Here is a 23,696-nt window from a genome sequence, read left to right on the forward strand (position 1 = left end):
TTGAAATCACTTTCATGATAATTTTCTAGATGAAAGGAGAAACTGTTCTTGAAGGAAACTGGTTACCTTGTTGATTCAGTGGCAGTAAGAATTTATCAGAATGGATGTGGGTCCAGCCTTCAGTCCTCACACAATGGTCAGTTTTCATTTCCTTTTCAGTTGATAATACAGTACTAGGCTCATTGTCTGTACTGCAGTGGATACTTGTGTGGGGGTTGTGTTGTTTTTGCAAGGGGGCCAGAGTTTGGTGGAGGTATAGATGATATGTCATGAACACCAAGTATGCCACACCCCTGGACTGCATTAGTGACCAAGGATAGTTTATGTATTAAAAGGAAAAACTCCCTTAACAGCACAATGAAGCTACCCACTGTTGTCTATATATGGTTTGATTCATTTTAGGAAAGGTTAGTTGAGTTTGGAAGACACAGTGGATAATTAAAGGAAATGAGAGCAGCTGATGGTCAGGTCTAGGAGTGGGAAGGAAAAAAAGTGTGCCTTCCATAATTTGAGGGAAGGAGACAAGGAAGCTTCTGACTCTCAATAGCAGAGGGAGTCCGGATATAGGACATGCCATTACTGTATAGAGAATGGGTTCCTGAAAACAGATATAGGGAGAAATGATTTAACAGCTGATAGTGCTAAGTGACTGCCACCAGGAATATCTAGTCATACTCCATAATATTATGTTTTAGTTCAAAACGTGCATTTAGGGCTAATACATAATTTGTATTGGCCAGGTACTGAAGAAGATGCCAAAATGAACTGCAAGCTGTGCAAGCATTGTCAAAAGGTAGGGAAGTCAGAAGACAAGGATGAGGCTGGTTTGGTGTTTTTCTATGTTATAGAAGAAAGATTTCAGATGGAAGCCACATATACTGTGTTGCTTCTTAGTTTCTCAAGCACCACATACAGTATAAAAGGGATAGTTTTGTGGCGGCAAAAAGAAACTTTATCATGTTAACATGATGAATATCTGCCATTATAGAGAGTCATTGATACTCAGTATTTACAGTGGGTTAAAACAGGAATCAGTTCGGAATCTTGTGTTAGACCTTTTCAGTGAGGGCCAGTCTGACATCTTAGTGGGTGAGCTACTGCTGACACAGCAGTCCTCCCTTACCCAGCTTCAGAAAATCTAAGCAATTCTACAAGAGATTAGAGACATGCCCACTACTACGTCAAGTTAACTCAAAAGGTGGAGCACTGTTTAGATATAGGTACACAGCAGTCAATCACATGGACTCCTTATGGGATGCCTGAGCAAGAATTGTTAGTCATATCTCAGGAACTACAGGAGATATTGACTTGGGAGGCACTCAAAGAATCACGTGGTTTCTTGGCCTGTTCAGAAGTGTTGGTGGTAAAAAAGGAATGGATCACTAGGTCCTGTATAGACAACAGTAAATGAAACAGCCACATAGATGCAGATGCGTATCTTAAGCAGGGAACAGATGAGAGATTTAAGCAGTTTGATGGATTTAGTATCAGGCTATGACTGATCATATCAAGGGTTTCTCTCCAGGTATCCATACAGCCTGAAATGAGAGAGAAATCAGATTTTCTCAACCTGTATAAGATACATGAATTCAGCAAGATATCCTCTAAGATGAAAACACAGCCCAGCATCTTTTCAGAGGCTGACAGGTCACATCCTGCCAGGATCTGGAGAATATACCCTTGCTTCAAATTATGGTTTAGAGATGGTTTATCTAGTCCTTAACCCACACTGAAGAAGGAAACTCAGAAATCTTGAAAGGAACATGTTGAACAAGATAGGAAGGTATGCAGTGAACTATAATGGAAGGTTTAATGATTAAGGCAAATAAATGTCAGAAATAGCAGGAATATCTTATTCAGGTCATCATGTGAATGGTAATGAGAAATAGCAAGAGTCTATTAAGGTAGAAGCTATAGAGCCATGAAATCCACATCTCACCCACACCCCCTGCAAAAGTAACCACCATGAAAAACTTCTCCAGAGCTGACTTTGGGCTCCTAAAAACAGAGGTGGCTAACTTTACAGCACCCATGTCAATGGAAAATAGATGCATGACTGACGAATCATACACTAATGCACTGTGCAAACATGTACATAAATGCATGGAACTAGCCATACCCAAAGGAACCAAGACGCACTCCTCCAAAAAAAGGAAGCCAAACTGGTCATCCCCTGCCATTAATAAACTCTACAACAGAAGGAAGAAACTTGTAGAAAAAGGTGAAGTCCCAAGATTTGAAAAACTCCCTTATTAACCACAACAAAAAGTTGAGATCCCTCACCAAAACCTCTAAAGCCTGCTATGAAAGAAGAATTATGGCAGACACTAAAAACAACCACAAAGCCTTCTATAGTTATATTAAGAATCTCCAGGGCAATACCCAGGTTTGCTCTGACTTACTGCACAATGGTACCTCCTATACTTAGCCAACAGATATTGCCAAAATACTGGCCGACAGATTCACTGCCAACTTTACCCCTCCCCCCCTTAAAGGACCAATCACAATACCAGAGGAATGCCAGGCACCCAGCATTACTGTAGCACAGGTTAAAGCTGCATTGTCCAAGGCCAAGAATACAGCTTCCATGAGACTCGAAAATATCCCTGGATGTGTTCTAAATGAACTACAAAGTGAATGGGCACCACATCTGTGTGACTTTTTCAATCACAGCCTCACTTCAGGCTTTGCCCCTAATAGCGGACTGCTACAGTCATCCCTCTCCATAAAGGGTGAGTGACTACAGACCCTGGTAATTATCACCCCGTTAGCCTGATGAGCCTGATATGTAAGGCTATGGAGCGCATCATCATGGACCTATTAGCAAGGATATAGGGAATCTCCAAACTCTAGATCCACCGCAATTTGGTTTTGTGAAAGGTAGATCATGCCTGCTCAACCTGGTTAACTTTTTTGAGTCAGTCACCAGCACTGTGGATGAGAGCAAGGCAGTTCATACAGCCTACCTCGACCTGGCTAAGGCCTTTGACACCATTCCCCACTCAGGAATTATTGATAAACTCACCAAACTAGGCATCAACCCCTATATCAGTAGGTGGGTTGCAAATGGGCTCACAGATAGAACCCACAGTGTGAAAGTAGCGGACTCCAAGTCAGACTGCTGACCAGTCATGATTGGAGTCCCACAGGGATCAGTCCTGGGTCCATTCCTGTTTGGCATCTACTGCTCAGAAGCCCAGGCCAACATGGAGGGACTCTTTTTGACCAAGTTCACAGATGACTGCAAGGTGGGAGTCATTATTAACTTCCCAAGTGATGTAGACATCCTACAGAAAGGCATCAATGAGATCAATGACTGGTGTTGAAACCATGGCCTTAAGCTTAATGCCAAAAAATGCGTTGTCACCCCCTTTGGGAAAAACTCAGTTCGCAGTAATTACCACATTGATGGGAGCCGCCTGAACACTGAAGGCATTATAAGAGATCTGGGCACACAGGTTGACAGCAATCTCTCCTTTGACCACCACATTGCCACTGTGGTCAGAAATTCCTTCTATGTGGCACATCTCTTTACCAAGGATTTTGCATCCAGGAAGAAAGAGGTCATCAACTCTCTCTATTCTTCCCTCATTAGGCCAGTCATCGAGTATAATGCCCCATTTGGCATGTACCTCACTAGACACATGCAACAGCTGGAAAGGCCACAAAAGTACCTCATGAAGAGGAGCCTAAGCCTTAAACACATGTCCTACATAGACAGACTCAAATAAATTCCAGCTATTCTCTGTCTCATATTGTCTAATAAGAGGCGATCTCTGCTTGATTTACAAAGCCATGTTTGACCCAGTTCTGTTAGAAATGCTACATCATCATCATCATCATCATCATCTTCTTTCGGCTGTTCCTGTTAGGGGTCGCCACAGCAGATCATCTGTTTCCATTTCTTCCTGTCCTCTGCATCATGCTCTGTCACACCAACCACCTTCATGTCCTCTCTCACCACATCCATAAACCTTATCTTAGGCCTCCCTCTTTTCCTCTTACCTGGCAACTCCATCCTTAGCATCCTCTTCCCAATTTAGCCAGCATCCCTGCTCAGCACATGTCCAAACCAACGCAATCTCGCCTCTCTTGCTTTGTCTCCAAACTGTCCAACCGGAACTGACCCTCTAATATACTGATTCCTAATCCTGTCCATCCTAGTCACACCCAGTGCAAATCTTAACATCTTTAACTCTGCCACATCCAGCTCTGACTCCTGCCTTTTCATCAATGCCACCGTCTCCAACCCATATAACATAGCTGGTCTCACTACACTCTTTTAGACCTTCCCTTTCACTCTTACTGGTACCCGTCTGTCACAAATCACTCCTGACACTCTTCTCCACCCATTCCACCCTGCCTGTACTCTCTTCTTCACCTCTCTTCCACACTCACCATTACTCTGAAATGTTGATCGCAAGTACTTAAACTCATTCACCTTTACCAACTCTACTTCCTGCATCCTCACCATTCCTCTACCCTCCCTTTCATTTACACACATATATTCTGTTTTAGCCCTGCTGACCTTCATTCCTCTCCTCTCTAAAGCATATCTCCACCTCTCCAGGGTCTCCTCAAGCTGGTCCCTACTCTCACTACATATCACAATGTCATCTGCAAACATCATAGTCCATGGGGCCTCCTGTCTAATCTCATCTGTCAACCTGTCCATCACCACTGCAAATAAGAAAGGGCTCAGAGCTGATCCTTGATGTAATCCCACCTCCACCTTAAACATATCTGTCACTCCCACCGCAGTCCTCACCATTGTCACACTACCCTTGTACATATCCTGTACCACTCTTACATACTTGTCTGCCACTCCAGACTTCCTCATACAATACCACAACACTTCTCTAGGCACCCTGTCATATGCTTTCTCTAAGTCTACAAAGACACAATGCAACTCCTTCTGACCTTCTCAGTATTTCTCCAACAACACTCTCAGAGCAAATATTGCATCTGTAGTGCTCTTTCCTGGCATGAAACCATACTGCTGATCACTAATCATCACCTCCCTTCTTAACCTAGCTTCAATCCCTCCACACCACATGCTCCAGAGAATTCAACCTCATTACCACAATCAACAGAACATGCTGGAGGGATAGGTTCATAACCCAGAGACTGCCCATGCTCTGGAATAGACTTCCCATATGTGTCAAGCAGAGCGTCTCACTGGTCCTCTTCAAGAGAAATCTTGATTAGTGGATGGAAAATAGAAAGTTCACCTGGGGATCACTCCAGTGGCTCTACTTGATAGAGGCACTGGGAACTAATGTCAGGTGGAACAATGCCAAGGCAATTTTATGGACAGGCTTGTAAAGGCTCCAGGGCCATAAGCCTAGTATGCACCTATGAACCTGCGAACCTATGACTTATCTCTTTTACCAGAAAGCTAACAACACAACAGGTAAGAAAAACTCTGACCCTTGTCTAGGGACTGAAGCTAGCCCCCCCCCCCCTCATGCATTTTGAACAGATGTATTATTGTATTATTGTACTACCATACATACACAGCCTTTACCAGGGATCAACCATGTAGGTGTGCCTGAGCACAAAACCTCCACCCAGGATGGGTACACCTACTCACCTTGTCTGTGATATCAAATGTTGATGCTAGTAAATGAATGTGAGATGTCTGGGCCATAATCAGGGCTTTATGTCTCAATGCCACTGGCACAAGTAATTTTTTTATTGTAGAATTTGATACCTGTGCTTATAGCAGTTTGTTCGCTGTGATCATTCTCACTTCACCACCACAGGATGCCTAGTATCATTTGATACCTGTGGCTCACATTTAGACTTGCTGTTACTAACTAACCCTTTCTTTTAAGTGACCCTTTCATAAGAAGGCCAGTACCTTTTGACTCCTAGGGTTCCAGTTCAGGCTTGCTGTTATTACCCAGCTCTTTTCCACAAGTAATTGAATCACCAATATCTAGTAGAGGTGTGGACAATGGCCGGGTCACCCTCTGATGCCTTCCTCATGTCCTTTGTCTCCATGTCCTTCTAGCTGTAACTGCATGTACTCAAGATACTGTGTAATCAAAGACACATTCTACTAGGACATTTACAATGATATATTCAAAAAATGTCTTTCTAGTGTCCTTACACCCCTTCCCAGTCTAGATGCGGCCTAGTCAATGGCACCTGTCCTCATATGGCCCTAAAAAAAATAGACTGCCCAGACAAATGATGGTCACCATAACAACTGTACACTTAACAATAGTTATGTCTGGTGCAATATCCTTCTTCATAATAGTTTTGACCCATTGCCAGAATAAGGTACAGACCTTTGCCATAATCTGGAGCAACGTTTGCTTGAAGATAACCCTCTACCACCATGGTGATACCTCACATGCCTTTTCTTCCCTATACCCATTCTGTGGACATTTGGGCCAAACATGTAACACTTAGTAACACTGGAACATGTAAGCCTAGGACATTACCATTTACTGAAACAAGTGGCTTCCTTCTTTGACTGTAGAACCTAATGTGATGGATGTGAATGCACCATATGCTTTCTTGTACTCATGTGCATTGTTAAATGCCTCTTGTGTGTTTGTGCTATTCTTTCTAAATAGAATCTCATAACCTCAGGCAATGTACTAAGAACTTGAACCCGCATCATAAGGTCGCAGAACCATTCAAAAATAGTGACTTGAAATCCATTCACACAAGTTTGAATGGAATTACTTGTATCTACAATGTAATCACTGACACTTCTTCTGGACTAATTTTTTTATTTTTTATTTATTTATTTTACATTTGTTGACTGGGATAGTCCGACTGGATACATGTCCATTTTCAGCAGAGGCCCTGGGAGAAAAGCTCCAAGGTACAAACAGAAAGACATTACATGAAACATAAGACATGTTAATCACTGTTTACAGGCTATAGCAAAAAGAAAGTAGTACGGTTTTACAAAAATCAGGTTTGATAAGGTAAACAACCCAGAAATTGCAATTCAGTTGAGTAACAATGAAGATATAACTATACAATAATAATGAGAGTGCTAGTCAGGCTTGGAACAAGGACACAACCAGTGTGACTTAAAATAATGTTTTAGACTTTTCTTGAATTGACTTAGGGTGAGTTCTAGAGTCATTTTTGCAGGAAGGGTATTCCAAATTTTACCAAGAGAGTTGGAAAACAGAGAGACACTGGCTGAATTGCTGGTTTTGACAGTTTGGACAAGGAGTTTATTAGAAGATCAAAGTGCTCTGATGTTGCTTTAGGGGTAGATAATATCTTTGAGTGCAGGTGTGTTTTCAGGTTGGTTAAGTACTTTATGTGTCACTATAAGCTGGTTGTACTAAATTAGGCAAGGCAGTTCTAACCATCCAAGAGATTTTGGGTTATTACAGTGGTGTGTCCTGTAGGGCATGCCAGTTGCAAATCTGGCAGTCTGATTATAGCAAATAGATAGTTTATTGAGTTCCATTTTATTTAGGTTGGTGAGTAGAGGGGAAGCATAAAGTAGAGCTGAGAGTAAGTGAGAACGGGCAGTGGCAGTTCTAGCAGGTGAGGTTAAGGAAAGATTTGAGTTGGTAACGTGAACAAAGTTTTTTATCAATGGTTTGAATAGTTTTATTGACATGCATGTTGAATTTAAGGTTGTTGTCAATGTTGACACCTAGGAGTTTTGTATAGGAGTCTGTGGAGATTGTGATGGCATTATTAGACTGTATGGAGAAGGATAAGTCATTGGACCTACTAGTGAGGGAGAAAAGTAGCAGCTTTGTTTTATTAGGGTTTAGGATCAGACGACATATCTAAACCTTTCTTCCATAAGTTTCGAGGGTGAGTTTCAAATATTTAAAGAAGAAATTATTTACTCTACTGCAGGCAATATATTTCAAAATAGTAATTTTATTAATTGAATGCATCACTTTACTATGAGCAGAATAGTTAACACCACTCTAAATGCCTTTGTAAATGCCTGTATAGAACTATCAAATTTATCTCCCTCATTAACCTGAGGAAATAATTTAGCATTAACCTTAGCTTCTAGGATGGAGTTTTTACTCGTGTACAGGGTAAAGCAACATCAGTTCTCTTTCATGAAGTCTCTCATTTTCTTTTTCTCTTATGTCGTGTCCAGCTCAGACTGACACTGCTCTTGACCCCCTTTTCTCAGATGCTTTCCTTTCCTACTCTGTTTCAGCTTTTGTTCTCTTTCTCTCTCTGTCTGTTTCTTTCTCTTGAATGCTTCAAGGCACCCTCATTTCAAATTCAGATCCAGTATCTTCAGTTCAACAGGTATATTAAGATCATCTAGGAACACATGGATTGGTCTTTTAATTGTTTGCTGAATACCTATAGCTCCAGGCATTTTGTCTCCACATAATGTTGACTGAACTGTACAGAAATTGGCTATATGTCATCATTGTTAAAACCACTATGACAGAATCCTTCTGATTTTAGCTGCTTAATGATCTTCATCACTCATCTTGACTGTGTTACTGTTCTGACTATGCACTAAAATAAAGTACAATAAAACAACTGTTTTACAGTGTATACTGCTGTGAATTTTACCTTGTTGCTGTAATGTTTCACTCACATGTTGGTAACAAAACTGCTTGCAAGATCCAAAATTCCAGTTTACAATATATTCATACTGTTGTAACCAAAATAATGTCAGAATGTGCAGGAGTTAAAAAGCTTAAATCTGCACTGATGGCAAAAATATTTGAGGGGCAGAGGTTGTGGCCTTCACTCCTGCAAAGTTGCTATTACTTGTGAATTCCAGGCATTGGTTAGCCTTAGTGACTTACAGCAACTTTACATTACTGCTTCAGGTTATGGTCAGCACCAGCTACACCCAAATAAGCTTTACATTGTACAGCTGCATAACAATATTTTAATCACAGGCTCCCATAGAGATTAACAACCTATATCTGGGCCCACTGACTTTTACTAGCAATAAATGAAACTTAAGTAAACCTTTTTTATGTAGACACAAATACAGTGTTTTACAGAAGGGGCTACTTTTTTATGTAGACACACATACAGTGTTTTGCAGAAGGAGATACTGATGCCTCTTCAGTGGCTACACCACTTTCCTGTGTCCATGGTAGATGCCTCCATTGCCTAGACCATCCACATATTAGAGTCTAGGTTACTGAAATTTTTTTTTCAATTATCCAAACAATATACTAAATTATAGTAGTCATATCAGTGTTGTGAGGCTGCCGTTTATAGCCTAATAAATACAAGATGCCATCCACAGGCTTTTATAAATGGATAAATAAAACTTTGCTTAAGATAAAATTAGGTAAAAGTAAAGAAATGCCCAGATAAAATATGCAGAAAATTGTTTGTGCATGAAAAAAATAACATATCTTAATTTGGGGGAGACAAAATAATTTTAAAAACAATTAGATAGACTAGACTACCATATCTTACAGAAAATAATAATCTAACAACTACTAAGTTAATGAACATATTATTGGAAAGGCTGTTGGTCCAGATGACATACATGTGGAAGCATGGAGGTGTTTAGGTGAAATGGCAGTGGAGTTTCTAACCAAATTGTTTAATGAAATCTTGGAAAGTGAGAGGATGCCTGAGGAATGGAGAAAAAAGTGTTTTGGTACCAATATTTAAGAATAAGGGTGATGTGCAGAGCTGTAGTAACTACAGAGGGATCAAATTGATCAGTCACAGCATGAAGTTATGGGAAAGAGTAGTGGAAGCTAGGTTAAGAAGGGACATGATGATTAGTGATCAGCAGTATGGTTTCATGCCGGGAAAGAGCACTACAGATGAGATGTTTGCTCTGAGAGTGTTGATGGAGAAGTACAGAGAAGGTCAGAAGGAGTTGCATTGTGTTTTTGTAGACTTAGAGAAAGCATATGACAGGCTGCCTAGAGAGGAGTTGTGGTATTGTATGAGGAAGTCGGGAGTGTCAGAAAAGTATGTAAGAGTGGTACAGGATATGTACGAGGGTGGTTTGACAGCGGTTAGATCTGCGGTGGGAGTGATGGATGCATTTAAGGTGGAAGTGGGATTACATCAAGGATCAGCTCTGAGCCCTTTCTTATTTGCAATGGTTATGGACAGGTTGACAGACGAAATGAGACAGGAGTCCCGGTGGACTATGATGTTTGAAGATGACATTGTGATCTGTAGTGAGAGTAGGGAACAGTTGGAGGAGACCCTGGAGAGATGGAGATATGCTCTAGAGAGAAGAGGAATGAATGTTAGCAGGACTAAGACAGAATATATGTCTGTGAATGAGAGGGAGGACAGAGGAATGGTGAGGATGCAAGGAGTAGAGGTGGCGAAGGTGGATGAGTTTAAATACTTGGGATCAATAGTACAGAGTAATGGTGAGTGTGGAAGAGAGGTGAAGAAGAGAGTACATGCAGGATGGAGTGGGTGGAGAAGAGTGTCAGGAGTGATTTGTGACAGACAAGTACCAGTAAGAGTGAAAGGAAGGTCTACAAGAGGGTAGTGAAACCAGCTATGTTTTATGGGTTGGAGACAGTGGCACTGACAAAACGGCAGGAGTCAGAACTGGATGTGGCAGAGTTAAAGATGTTAAGATTTGCACTGGGTGTGATGAGGGTGGACAGGATTAGGAATAAGTATATTAGAGGGTCAGTCCAGGCTGGAAGGTTTGGAGACAAAGCCAGAGAGGCAAGATTACGTTGGTTTGGACATGTGCTGAGGAGGGATGCAGAGTATATTGAGAAAAAGATGCTAAGGAAGAAGCTACCAGGTAACAGGAAAAGAGGAAGGCCTAAGATAAGGTTTATGGATGTGGTGAGAGAGGACATGCAGGTGATTAGTGTGACAGAGCAAAATGCAGAGGACAGGAAGAAATGGAAACAGATGATCTGCTGTGGCGACCCCTAATGGGAACAGCCAAAATAAGATGTATTGGCTGCAAATGATCACTGGCAGATTATTAGATAGTTAGCTTTATTTCTGTATTTTTCATTCTACAGTCTCTGTAGAACATGCTTTACTACTTCAGGCTTGAGTAGAGTTCATCATTTTAACACTCCAGAATGATGGACCAAACCCAGAAATGCAGATTCATCATTCTGTATAACATAAAGGATCCCTAGAGCAAAGAACAATGCCAAACAAAAAGGAGAGAACAGAAGCACCACCCTTTCAGTATTTCGTATTCCTTGCTACTTAAAGGGTTTTTATGTCTTTTAAACCAAAGCACATGTGAGTTTCATTCTAAGATGAGAATGCAGCTCACAGTAGGACACAATGAGAGAAGAAGGACTAAACAGCTTCATTCTGCTAAAGATAACAGTTATAAACTCCACATGTCTAATGAAATGTAAAACTCATCACATTTCTATATCTATGAAAACATTTACCTGCTACAAATTGAAACATAGGTAGTACTCAAAGAAAATTAGCAAATGACTGTAAAGTTAGTGCCATCATAATCTCTCTAGAAGTCATCAAAATCCTCCAAGAGGCCTTGCACCAACAACCAGAATGCATAGCAAGGTAGTGATTCATAGAACCACTTAACACTGTGGAAAACTGAATAATAGGCTCAGAAAATGGGGTAGGCAAAGTGCCATATCAAGACATGCAAATGGAGAAGTGCAATCTAATTATGGCACAATGGCATGCAAAATTAGATTTGGGTAAAGCAGATCACAATTCATTGTCAACAGGCTGAAAATGGTGCAGATAGTTGCATCTAAGTAAAATGGAAAAGCGCACCCCATAAATTCTTGAATTGCACGCAGACACTTCAGTCTCAGCAACTTTCATAAAACAGCATCTTATTACTCGAATGACATTCTCCTAGGTGCACAAAGCAGCAGCATGTACACAGAAAATGGTACCAGTAGGGGATAACTTCACTTCTGCTCATAGACCAACAGGTCCAGGACTGACTGGTCATGAGCAGGAACATTATTATTGGTATCAATTAATATGTATGTCCCACAGACTGGAACTAAAGGAATGCCTGGACTTGCTATACCTGTAGATTCCAATGTACATGCATTTCTTAACATACTAGCCACATAGATCTGACACAGGCAAACTGGGAACACTCCTGATTTTTTACTGCTGTCAATCCACCGAATGCTCAAAATGATTTTTGATACATTGCTTCCATATATGGAACAAGGCATCTGTTTTTCCATCCAAGAAGGGAGAGAGCCACTACATCGCCTTGCTACTAAAATAGTGAAGGCCTTCCCAAAGTGGCAGAGGCCATAATTTCCATTCACATGATAGTAAAAGCCCTATCCATTTTCTATGGATGGCTGTAAATCAAAACAAAGGTCTACTGTTTTGTCATCTATTGGATAGTGTGCAATGCAGAGGGTTAAAAGCCAAGAGGTGCTCATGTTTCCTACATGTAGCATATACGGTATGTTATCTGTATTGCTACTTCCTGCATGAAGACATTCCATAAAGCTACCTAATAAGTAAGAGCAGGTACAGTGTGGAACCTTCATATCTACAACCATATGCACATAACACTCACCTACCATTACGCCCTCCATCAATAATGTGTTACAGATGATGCAGGATACCCTCTGGTTCCTTGACTGATGACACCTTAATAGAACAAACAAGACCTGGCTGAACAGCAATATAATATTGCTCCTGTTCAAACCAGATATGTAATAGCATATATGTTTGGCCTGCTGAAGTCACAGTCTGCTACCTAGATACATCTGGGAGTCACTGCAGTATGTCCCTGCTATTAATTTGTAGAATGTGGTATGCTCCATAAAATGACACTATGCCATTAGGCAAGTCATTAAATACACAGGAACTACCAGCAGTGTAGAAGTAGGACCTGCTATGACCCCTACCACATCCACCACCAATAACATGGATAAAAGAAGACAACCAACAGTAGCCACATCACACCATTCTAGACAATGCTGTGAACAGTATATGGTAGCACAGGCAAAACAGTAAGAGCTAGTTCACCTCTGTGGTCCCTGACATGTACACTGTGACAAAACAGTGTCATACAGTAAAACATGTTACATGCTGTATTTTCTATATGTTGTGATGGGCAGTATATAGTCAAGTAACCCAATGCATCAAACATCTCTACATACACTACACAGAAAAGAAGGTGAAGAGGATCACCATCACCATCATTTGTATAGGTGGTTAGAGAAACATCAATCCACATTGTATGAGAATGGGGACAATGGACCAAAGGGTGTGGAATGCACCTTCTGGGGAGGAATGTCATCTGTTTTAAAAATGATTTTCTCCATGTTGTAGGAGGAGATTGTGATGATGACATATGGGAGAAGCATGGTGACACAGTACAGCAAAGCCCTAGCCTAAAGAAGACATTGCAGGCCACATGTCCCTGTGCATGGAATTTGTTGGAACCAGTAAAACTGGACCTGTATGGAGGTCACATATGAACTGATCCTCTCTAATTGGTAATGCAGTGTTGCTATCCCTGGCATTTCTCTGAGTATGGGGGAATCCTAACCATGTTTTGTGCAGACTGTTTACTCATGTCACTGGCCACTGACAATATTTGACACAGGAGACTCATCACTTCCATAACCAAATCCATGCTGTTTCTTACACACAGTCATGCAAATGTAGGTGGGCCTTCCTCTCCCAAACAGCTGTTGTACATGTCTTCTCAGTACATGTAAGAAGAAATAATTCTCTTCAAGACTCAGCTTTTCCAACCTTTGCCAACCACTGCTGTTGGAAGACAAGCATACACCTGAGGGAACAGGACAACATAGACTAGAAAGGCATGTGTGGGTACCCAGACATAGCTATGTCACAGTAACAACTGTCTGGCCAGTTTGACATGACTAGGTACTCCAGCATATGTACACTGTGAAGGAGACATTCTGTCTACAGATGCCCTCCATACTGTAATGCAATATGTAGAGTTATGGGTGGGCTTCTGCAGAGATATGATTGGGATAGGTATTATGCATGACTCCAGTACATTTTGTAAAGTGTATTAGTGTTTCTTATAACATGCATGTTAAAGCACAAGGACACTGGTGGCATGGATGTGTGGGACATTGTGACAGAGAAATGTGTGTCACTGCCCCTGCAGTTATAGCTCATGCAGAGGGCTCAGTATGTGGTTTGTAAGGGGTGACACTAAACAGTTGTGGGTGGGTGCCTTCTACAGGGCAGCATGGTCAAGGCTTACATGGATACCACCTCTCTCTGTTATGTTTATCACTGCCTATTCCCATGCACATTTTCATATTATACCATAGTGGTGTAACACAGTCTAGGGCTTCCTATCTGGGAAGTAGATGACTCTCCTGGGTCAGTAGTCTTCCACTCATTGCTAGTGTAGTATGTGAATAGGAATATGAGTGTAATATGATGCAGTTGGTGGAATAACACAGCCTGGGACTGCCTCAGTATATTGGGTAGGTGTCCTGAGTCAAGAGATTGCCAATCCCTGCTAGGGCAGCATGTAAGTAGGTGCTTAATTGTAACAGAGTACAACAACAGAACTAGTGATAATGCACACTAGTTCTAGCCTATCAAACTTACTTTTATAAGAGGAATTCAACAATGAGATATTATCATGTGTGTGCACTAAACCATTGGGTACTACTTCCTTCAGCTATTTGCTATTCAGTTGCTGTTTTTATGCTGGCAGTAGATGGTGAAATAGGTCTGCTACCTTTTGTCTGTGTTTCTGTTTCATATTTCTTTACCTTTTGTATCAACATCGACTTGTTGGATAAAACCTTCTCCCTTGTCTGTTCATTTCTTATGCCAAGAAATATTCTAACATGCATCAATCCATCACATCTTATCAACGAATTGCATGGTTCACCAGATTCATAGTCGTTGGAGTGACACTTGAACTCAGTAATTAACATAAGCCTTTCTAGTTTTCCTAAATCCCTATTTTCTTGTAAAGAATCAATAGTAGAATTTGTTAGATTCACAAATGTCCCTTTATTTCTCCCTTATTTTAGCTTGTTTTATGTTTCTTTTCTTCATGAGAAATAAAATTACATACTCGGAAAGTGTATCCTTCTTTCCAGGTAGAAATAGGACACACTTCCCCCTATAGGCTTTCTGGCTATTCCTCTTGTAGTGAGGAATCAACAAAATTCTTGGACCCACGTATTGCACTTTTCTTTTCAGTGAAGGAATGACATTTACAGATTAACTATCCTTTTATAAAATGACTAAATACTGCAAGAAATTTCCAAGATTTGTGCTGGTAAAAAAGAAAATAAATGGCAAACACAAAAAGGAAATGAACTGTGAATTGTGAATTATAGTTCTGCTCTGCAAACAGCTCAATATTTTGAAGATGAATAAAAAGGTTCAATTAAATGATGTACTTTTATAGATAGTAATCAGGATTGCAATAAGTGATCATGGAAACACTGTAGAAGTGTTACTAAACTGTGAATACAGTATTTTCAAACTGTCCTTGCAGAATTCCTATTTATCATCTTTGTCAAACAGGTTTGTTAAATAAGTAACAACTTTCCATGAACCAGTTATTAATGTGCAGCATGCTGATGACTTCACCTTCTATTACAGGTCTAAATTCAGCACTGAAGTCTCAGCCTGCATGTGAGATTATCAAGCATAGAATCCTGGAAAGAGAGCTCATGTTTACAACCAGGAAAACCAATATTATTCTAAAAATGTCTAGTCCCGTGAAGCTTTCAAATCTCTCTTCAGTTTTAAAATCATCTACAATGGCAATGACCCTACAGAAACAGTCAGCTGAATCAAACTACAAGGTGTTAGCCTATAACTTGATTCAAAATTTGACCACCACATCATCTCAGATATACTCTGCAACTTGCATTACTGATTTCTGGCCATTGAAGACCAACACACAACAACAAGGCCTTCTTTACTAAGTAAACTCTGCACAAATCAAGCAACTTTAGCAACAAACACTCTACTCTGACTTGCAAACAAAAGCAGAACTATTAAACAACCTGTAAGTTAGCTTCAGGTCTCTCAGCAAATATACTATTGCATTTCATTCAATGTTCATAAGTAAACAGAACTAGATAATAAACTTACAATAAGTAACCTGAGGACAGTTCATTCCATACTTCATCGCCTGCAAGAATGACACCCACAACTCATTCACAACAGCGAGCTATCAGTTATCGTAATCAATCATCATCATCATCATCAACTTTTCTTTTCCCACTTTTATCTGGGATTCAGGTACTGTCACCTTTATCAGTTCAGACCCACTCTTCTACCTTCTTCAGAAAATCAAGCTCAACTGTCACGTCTTTTCTAATGAAATACAGAAATCTCATGGCTGGAAGCCCTTGTTTCATCATAACTCCTTTTTGTCCTTCTTAAATCTGCTTTAAAAATCATCTTTTACTTTCATGTGTATGTGATCACACCTCCATAATCTACTCCCCTTTACCTTTCTCTGCTTTTTAGGACTATATTGGCTTCCTGTATGAAGTCCCCATTTCTTTATCTGTCAGTCACATGGTGTGTACTTCCACTCTATCAACTCTAGCTTCCTCAGCTGCTCGACCTTCACTGTACAGGCATCTTTGCCATACAGAAGCACTCATCATAATTTGTTGTTCTGTCTCTTTGCATTCTTCTGCCATACACTACCCCTGACATATAGAGCTAATACCTCTGCTTCCAGCTTTGACCTTCTTGTTTATGCTTCCCTTTGCTTCATCCACACCTCCCAGACGCTTGAAGCTGTTAACCTGTCCTACTATTTTCCATTCTCTCAATTTTCAGCTTTTTCTGATTTCCCTATTTGTTGTCATGACCTTTATCTTGATGGTACATAGTTTCAGCCACAAGCCTCCAATTGTGCATTCAAGTCCTTCATTCCTCTGTCTTTTGCAGAATATCATGTTCAGGATGTGCCCACAGTTCCACATTGTCTGCATACAGTAAATGAATGGATTATCCACACATCAACTGCATACTGAAAATGTGGCACTGTGGGCATGCAGTAGATGTGTGTATTATCCTGTCCAACCAGTTTCTTGATGTAGTCTATTATTAATAATAAAAGGAGGGGGGTTAGAGCTGAATCCTGTTTCACAGCAATCCCCAATGGGAAACACTCTGTTTGAACATTGTTCTCATGCCATTGCATCCTTCTACATATCCTGCACTAATTTTACCAACAGTTCAAGGATTTTGAGCCATTGTAGAACTGCAGATGTCAGCTTTTGGGGACCTTGCTATATGCTTTCCCCAAGTCTAGGAATGCCAAGCTGAACTCTTTCCATATTTCCAGCTTCTTCTCCATTATCTGTTTCACTTCAAGCATCAGATCAGTTTTATTGCATCCTGATCTAAATGCAAGCTACTCATCTTCCATCTTACTTTTTACTACTTTGCATAATTATTTATCAACCACTCTCTTCAGCAGGTTAAGGAGTGTGACAAGACATTTCAATACTTCTGTAGAACCCACTGTTGTGAATATTCCTTTTATCTTTGTATACTATGACTATAATCCTTATTTTCCAGACATATTGGATATATATCTCTCTCCACACTGCAGTGAGTACCCTCAGAAGCCATTTTTCCCCAATGCACCCAACATTGTGATCATATGTGCTGTGACTTAATGTGAGCCTCAACCTTGCCTTCTTTCATTTTCCTTAATGAGCTTCATACTTCTTCTAGGGAGTGTTTTCCACTTTCTTTGTAGGCTATGTGGTAGCAAAGCTTCTGTGGAGGGTTTCTTCATTAAGAAACTTCTTGAAGTATTTCTTCCATCTGCTCTTCATAGCCTCTGTATAGGTGAGCAGATTGTCAATGCCATCCCTTTTGAATGGTGTCTGTTAGCTACCTTCTTCATCTTTCCTGTCACTGCCTTGCACACTAACAGAGCTTCTTTGCACTATCTGCATAGTCACTTTCCACAAGCTGATAAAGGTCTCTGATACACTTAATTCTCAGTTAACAAGAAATCAAATTCCCGAAGGCTGGCAGGTAGGAGCAGCAATTTCTTGGAGCTGAAATTTAGCATTACATTTAAAAGCAACAAAGTCCTTTGCATTAAATAATTAAAGCATATCTTTGCCTTGCATGTAATCATTTTCTCACTATTAAACATAATCGCAAGACCTTAAGAAACAAATTCAATACTGCCAGTGAGCTGCATTTTAAGACAGTACTTTGTGTGGTCTGGTCTTTAAACATTGCAAGCTTGAATGAGACAAGACAGCCCACACAGTTAGCTCTGCAAGTGTGAAGTGAACAGTGTGCCAAAATTGCTATAGCAGAGAATTAATTCCGCTTATAGAATGATACAGTCCAGTCCACTCAATTCACTTTTCAAATTTATACCTAAGAGTCAGCAATTCCACAACCAGAATATTATCCTATACTTTATAACTGTGGTCCATCAAGTCTGGAATAATCTTCTTCAATGATATGCAGCAAATCAATGGTATCCTGTCAGAAAAATTGTTGAGCAACACTTCACATTGTATTAGAGATGCAAGTGTTGTTACCAACGTAACTTACCAATTAAACTACACCCTACATACTCCATTCATCATCTATTTACAATAATAAACTCATTACCTCAAATTGTTTATGTGAAAACTGCACAATAAAATACCATGACACTACAATACTGACTCAATCTAATCATATGTTTAGAAGACTGTCTGTCCAGAATCAAGAACGTGATTAGTCAAATGCAGAAATATTGGCCATTATTACTGCAGAAAATCTTATAATAAAAATGAATGGAAGTAGCAGATGCTTTTCTGTCTCACTTCATTCCACTGTGAAGGTTCTTACAAGCCCTGTAATCTTGTCAAAGTGATTCCAATTCCTCTGGTTTGATGATTTTGTTTTATTACTATTGTGTTGTTTATTACTTTATTGTAATAGACGTCCTGATTTCTTCAAAACTAGCTGCGTATATACATGTGTAATCGATATCTTATTTGCTTGTTTGTTTTTTGTTTGTTTGTTCATTCATGGTGCAACATATTTACTGTATATGTATTATCATAAAATATGCACTTGAGGCATTGGTAACAGCAAAGGAACATGTATTTGAATTTCTTTGAGTTACAATAAAATGATTGTTATATATTGTACCTTCAGAGAGTGAGGGCAAAAAAGTTAGCATGCCTAAGGCATGGTTAGTTCTTACAGCATCTTAAAATACCAGTTTCATAAGTGTTTTTTGTCAGTTTATGTACACATATTACTAATGCAGAGAGATATTGCCAAAATAAATGTTCTGTATCACTTTTCTCAGTATCATCTACAGGTGACCCTATGCCAGTAACTCATGGCTCAACAGTAAACTCAATCCTAGTTCACCCTTACATATGTCTGCCCAGAAACCTAACTCTAACTGTATAAGTTGTACCCACTCCTTACCACTCATCTGAAACCCCCCTCTATAAGTCTAAAACAGTCAGTCCCTCCCTTTTTCTTTAAATGTCAATCTCCCAGTGGATTCCTAATCTTAATCCTAAACTCTGTTCCCTAACCCTAACCCTAAAACTCACAGTCATTCCCTAATTCTACCCTCAAATCTTCATCTGTAAGCCTAAAACTTTACGTTGTTACCTAAACCTTATCACAAACACTGACTGCTTAACCTAAAACTCTCACTTGTTCCCTAACCCTAATCATAATCCCTGCTCCCTAACCCCAATTTGAAATCTTTCAGTTGTTTCCTAACCTTAATCTCAAACCTTGTTTTCGAACATTAACTCTATATTTCTAAGCTACTCCCTAAACCTAAATGTAAAACTCAAACTTGCTGTCAAGTTTTCTCCACAGCCATTACACTTATTTTGCTCAAATCTGCATACCTATCTGAAAGGTAATGCATTCAAACCACCTGAAGAATGATCACCTGACTGTGAGATTGGGAGCCAAGAGCAGCCATAATGGCAGTGACTGAAGTACACTCCTTTTTCCAAGAAAGTCTGCACATTTTAAAGTAATTGCTGCACACAAAAATTCTTACACTGAAAGTTTGTGTTCTGTTTATCAGTGATGTCTGAATATAACATAGCTTTATCCACACAGATAAATTATAGTGAAAATAGTTATTGTGAACTACTGGATAATGTTACAAGACTTAAAACATGGATTACATTATTTACTTGTAGCAGAGAAAAGGTCAGATAAATGTCTAGCAATGTACTGTAGGTTCATTCAGGAAATGCTTTCTGGTGAGTATGAAGTCAAATGCTTGGCTGACACTGCACATGTAGCAACTTTAAGGAGCTGTAAAAACTAATTTCATTGTCACTTGCTCTAACGTATATTTGCAGCAGGGTTTCATTAGCCTATCAGTCATTTACAAGCTTGTGAAATTCAAATTTAGGTTGTGTATCACTGAGTGGACAGAAACAGACTCGATACTTTATTTCTGAAATTCTTGGAAGAATAAATTTCATCAGTAAATCAGATGCGACTTGAAAGGAAATTGAAGGGCTGCTCAAAATAGAAATGCACATTAAGTATCCTAAGCAAAATGAGCTATCTGAAGATATAATATACCTTAAATCATATTTAATGGCTAAACATTTCTAAAGTAATGCTAAAATAATAAACAGAAATATGTACAAAGCTTGCTTACTTATGTGATGCAAAAAAGTAGATTAAAGATTAGGAAATGTGGGCTGGTGTGCTCTTAAATTAAAAGATCCTCTTAGAGCATGACTCTTACAAAACGTTTCTCAGTCTGTGTAGAACTGCTCAGTTCACAATGACCAAATAACTAACATTTCACAGTGTTACTCTTTTGGACTTGTCTGTACAAACCAAGTAAACAACTTTACATTGTCCATAAATATATATCACCGGGGGCAATAGTTGGCTTCAGCCATGTGAAGCACAGGAGCCATCCAAGAATTCACAAAAAATCGATTTTAATAAAAGAGTGACAAGGGAAAAACTGCCCTTATAGTTTTTGTAGGGAGACTTACTTGTGTGTTGTACAGTGATATTTTATGTCATTGTAGAACAGCATTTTACCAGGTGAAATGCTATGCAAGATTCAACATATGTTTGTGCTGCAGTTTTGATAGTTTAATTTTGGAAGCGTCATATATTTGATGGAACACTAAAGGTTTGAGATTAATGATTTGGGAAGATACTCCATTTTTCAAACATTTGAGTTAATACTGATATTCATTATTCAGCTGGTTCATGATGCAGCTGAGAATTACACAGAATTAGAGAGAGGCCATAACTTTGGTTAATATGGTAAAACAGCTCTGCCAGATAATTAGAATATGTATATCAAAATATATTCTGTAAAGATGCTTGAAGAGGCTGATTTATGTGTGCCGTTGGTCAGGCGTGTATTCTTTTCTTTCTAAACCTGTGCATTAGAGAATATTAACTGTCCATACCCTTAGAAAAAAATAATTGTCATAATAATAAAAATAATAATAATAATAATCATTACTTTGGCTCGTAAAGTTGCTGTTATTTTATAAAACAGATGTTTTGTCATTCTTTGAAAAAAAAATAGATATCTGGGGTTAAATAAAATAAGTAGGCATACTATGCAATAAGACAATTGTTAGAAGACAGTATTTGATGTTATTTTATTAACTAGATCTTCTGTTATATAATTTGAAATTTAATTGTCAGGCCACTTTTTGAACTGATGAAAAGGATCATAGCAGTGAAACATCAATAATGATAACCTTATTTAGTTTCATATCTAATTGGTCTTTTAAAGATACACAACTGACTAGAGAAGTTAAAATGTATTAATGCCGAAATCTGATTTACTAAGTAAGATGCTTGTTAACGATAGCATTATGCTATTTCCAAAATGAAAAACATGCCTGCTGTAATTATTATGCCATTTTTTATTTGGTTTTGTAAGTCAGTTCACTAGTTACTGTATAGCATAGAGGAACTTATTTTGTGGTCCATAATTTAAACGAAATGTGGGACTGTATTGAGATAGCTTTGCTTGACTATATTTGTAACTTTTTTTAAGTGTGCATCACGGTTGTCAGTATAATGATTACATAGTATGTTATATCTGACTGCATTCACTGATTTTACTGTTGCTGATGTGTCTAAGCCTCCATTTGCACATCATAAATGACAGCGCCATGACAGCGTATTGTTGATAAAAGGATGAAGAGCTGCATGCCATTGTTTCAGATAAAGCACTGACTATGTAGTATAAACAGTATACATTGACAAAACTTGACTGAAGGACACTCGGCACACCTGGGAAGAACAAAGTTGTTTTGAAAGCAGAAGGAGGCCCAATTAATATCCCATCTTTCCTAATATTCTATATGTAAAAATCAGGAGTCAGCATTAAAATAAAAAAATAACTCTTCTTTTTTACTTTTTTCAACAGACATCTGATCCAGATAAGCTAAAACTTTTCAGATGTAAATGTGCAAAAACAGCAAGAAGATAAAGAAATATCTATAAACAACAATACTGAGCTTCAGACATACTGTTGCAATAGATCAAGTTTTGGCTAAAAACATTTATAAAAATAAGTTGTAATACTTAAAATAGCAGTATATCTCATCTTGCATGTTACTGAAGATGTAATTCTCATAAGATTCAAGTGGATACAGATTGAGCATGTTCCTGTTAAAAACAGTTCTTAAACATATAGTAATATATATATATATATATATATATATATATATATATATATATATATATATATGTATATGTATATATTTTTTCTATTATAATTACCGGCAGAAATATGTAGCTGATTTATACATCTGACTATGCTTGTGGTCAGACAAAATATTGCATGAACCATACAGTTCTATAAATCTCTTCTTGTTAATAATTTAGATATTCCAGGCGATGACAACAGAAATGGCATCCTTCTTCACCAGAAGCAATATAAATAGAGATGTGGTTGAGATCTATCTCTGCACAAGTGAAGTGTCAAAATCATGAAACACAAAAGAACAGAATGCTGATGACTCTTTTCCTTAGGAAAGTATTGCTGTTGCAGTTTCTATCTGTATGCTAATAGTAATTCTTTATTTTGATTCAGGGGCTGTAGGAGACTTGTTCTCCAACATGGGGGATAGGCTAGTGTTTGCCCCTTACAAGAAAAGCATACTGGCCAGGTTTTCATGCTTTTTTATAATTTAGGAATTTGTGTTGGGCGAAGAGGATTCTTTTCAACCTGTGAGTCATTGTTTCAGAGTGGAACCAAAAAAAGCAGTTTTGTACAAAAAAGACAAATGTGAAGTACTGTAGTGATGCCTAATTATGGTAGCTTTATGAATTGATTGCTAATACCTAATTTTGCTAAATTATGCTCTATGAAGGAGTTCCTGACAGATTAAGAGTTGCTGCTGCATGGGATATAAGTAATCGTAATGTGATCTGCATTATAAATGGGCCTTTCTTAAATTTTCCATATGTTTATGCACATAAATGTTTATGCTATTCACCATTTGCTTTCTGGTCTCCATCATGACATGGTGTTATAGCTACAGGACTCATAGCCTGCATTTTTTTTATTTTTGAAAAGAGGGAATATATTAAAATTCTACCCAAAGACACCCTTTCCTTTCTCCTAGATATCTTTATGACATACCTAGAAGCAGATGTCACACTACTGGATAGCATCAAAACTGGACAAAGAAGAAGAAGTGAAGGTTAATTCTTTGCTATACATCATGGCGATAGAGATATGGAAGCAGTGCAAAATTGATTTCACTTTTAGTGACAGTCGAACCCTTAAT

This window comes from Protopterus annectens, chromosome 3.part0 (genome assembly GCF_019279795.1).
Source record: "Protopterus annectens isolate FY-2018-M chromosome 3.part0, PAN1.0, whole genome shotgun sequence".
Lineage (NCBI taxonomy): Eukaryota > Metazoa > Chordata > Ceratodontiformes > Protopteridae > Protopterus > Protopterus annectens.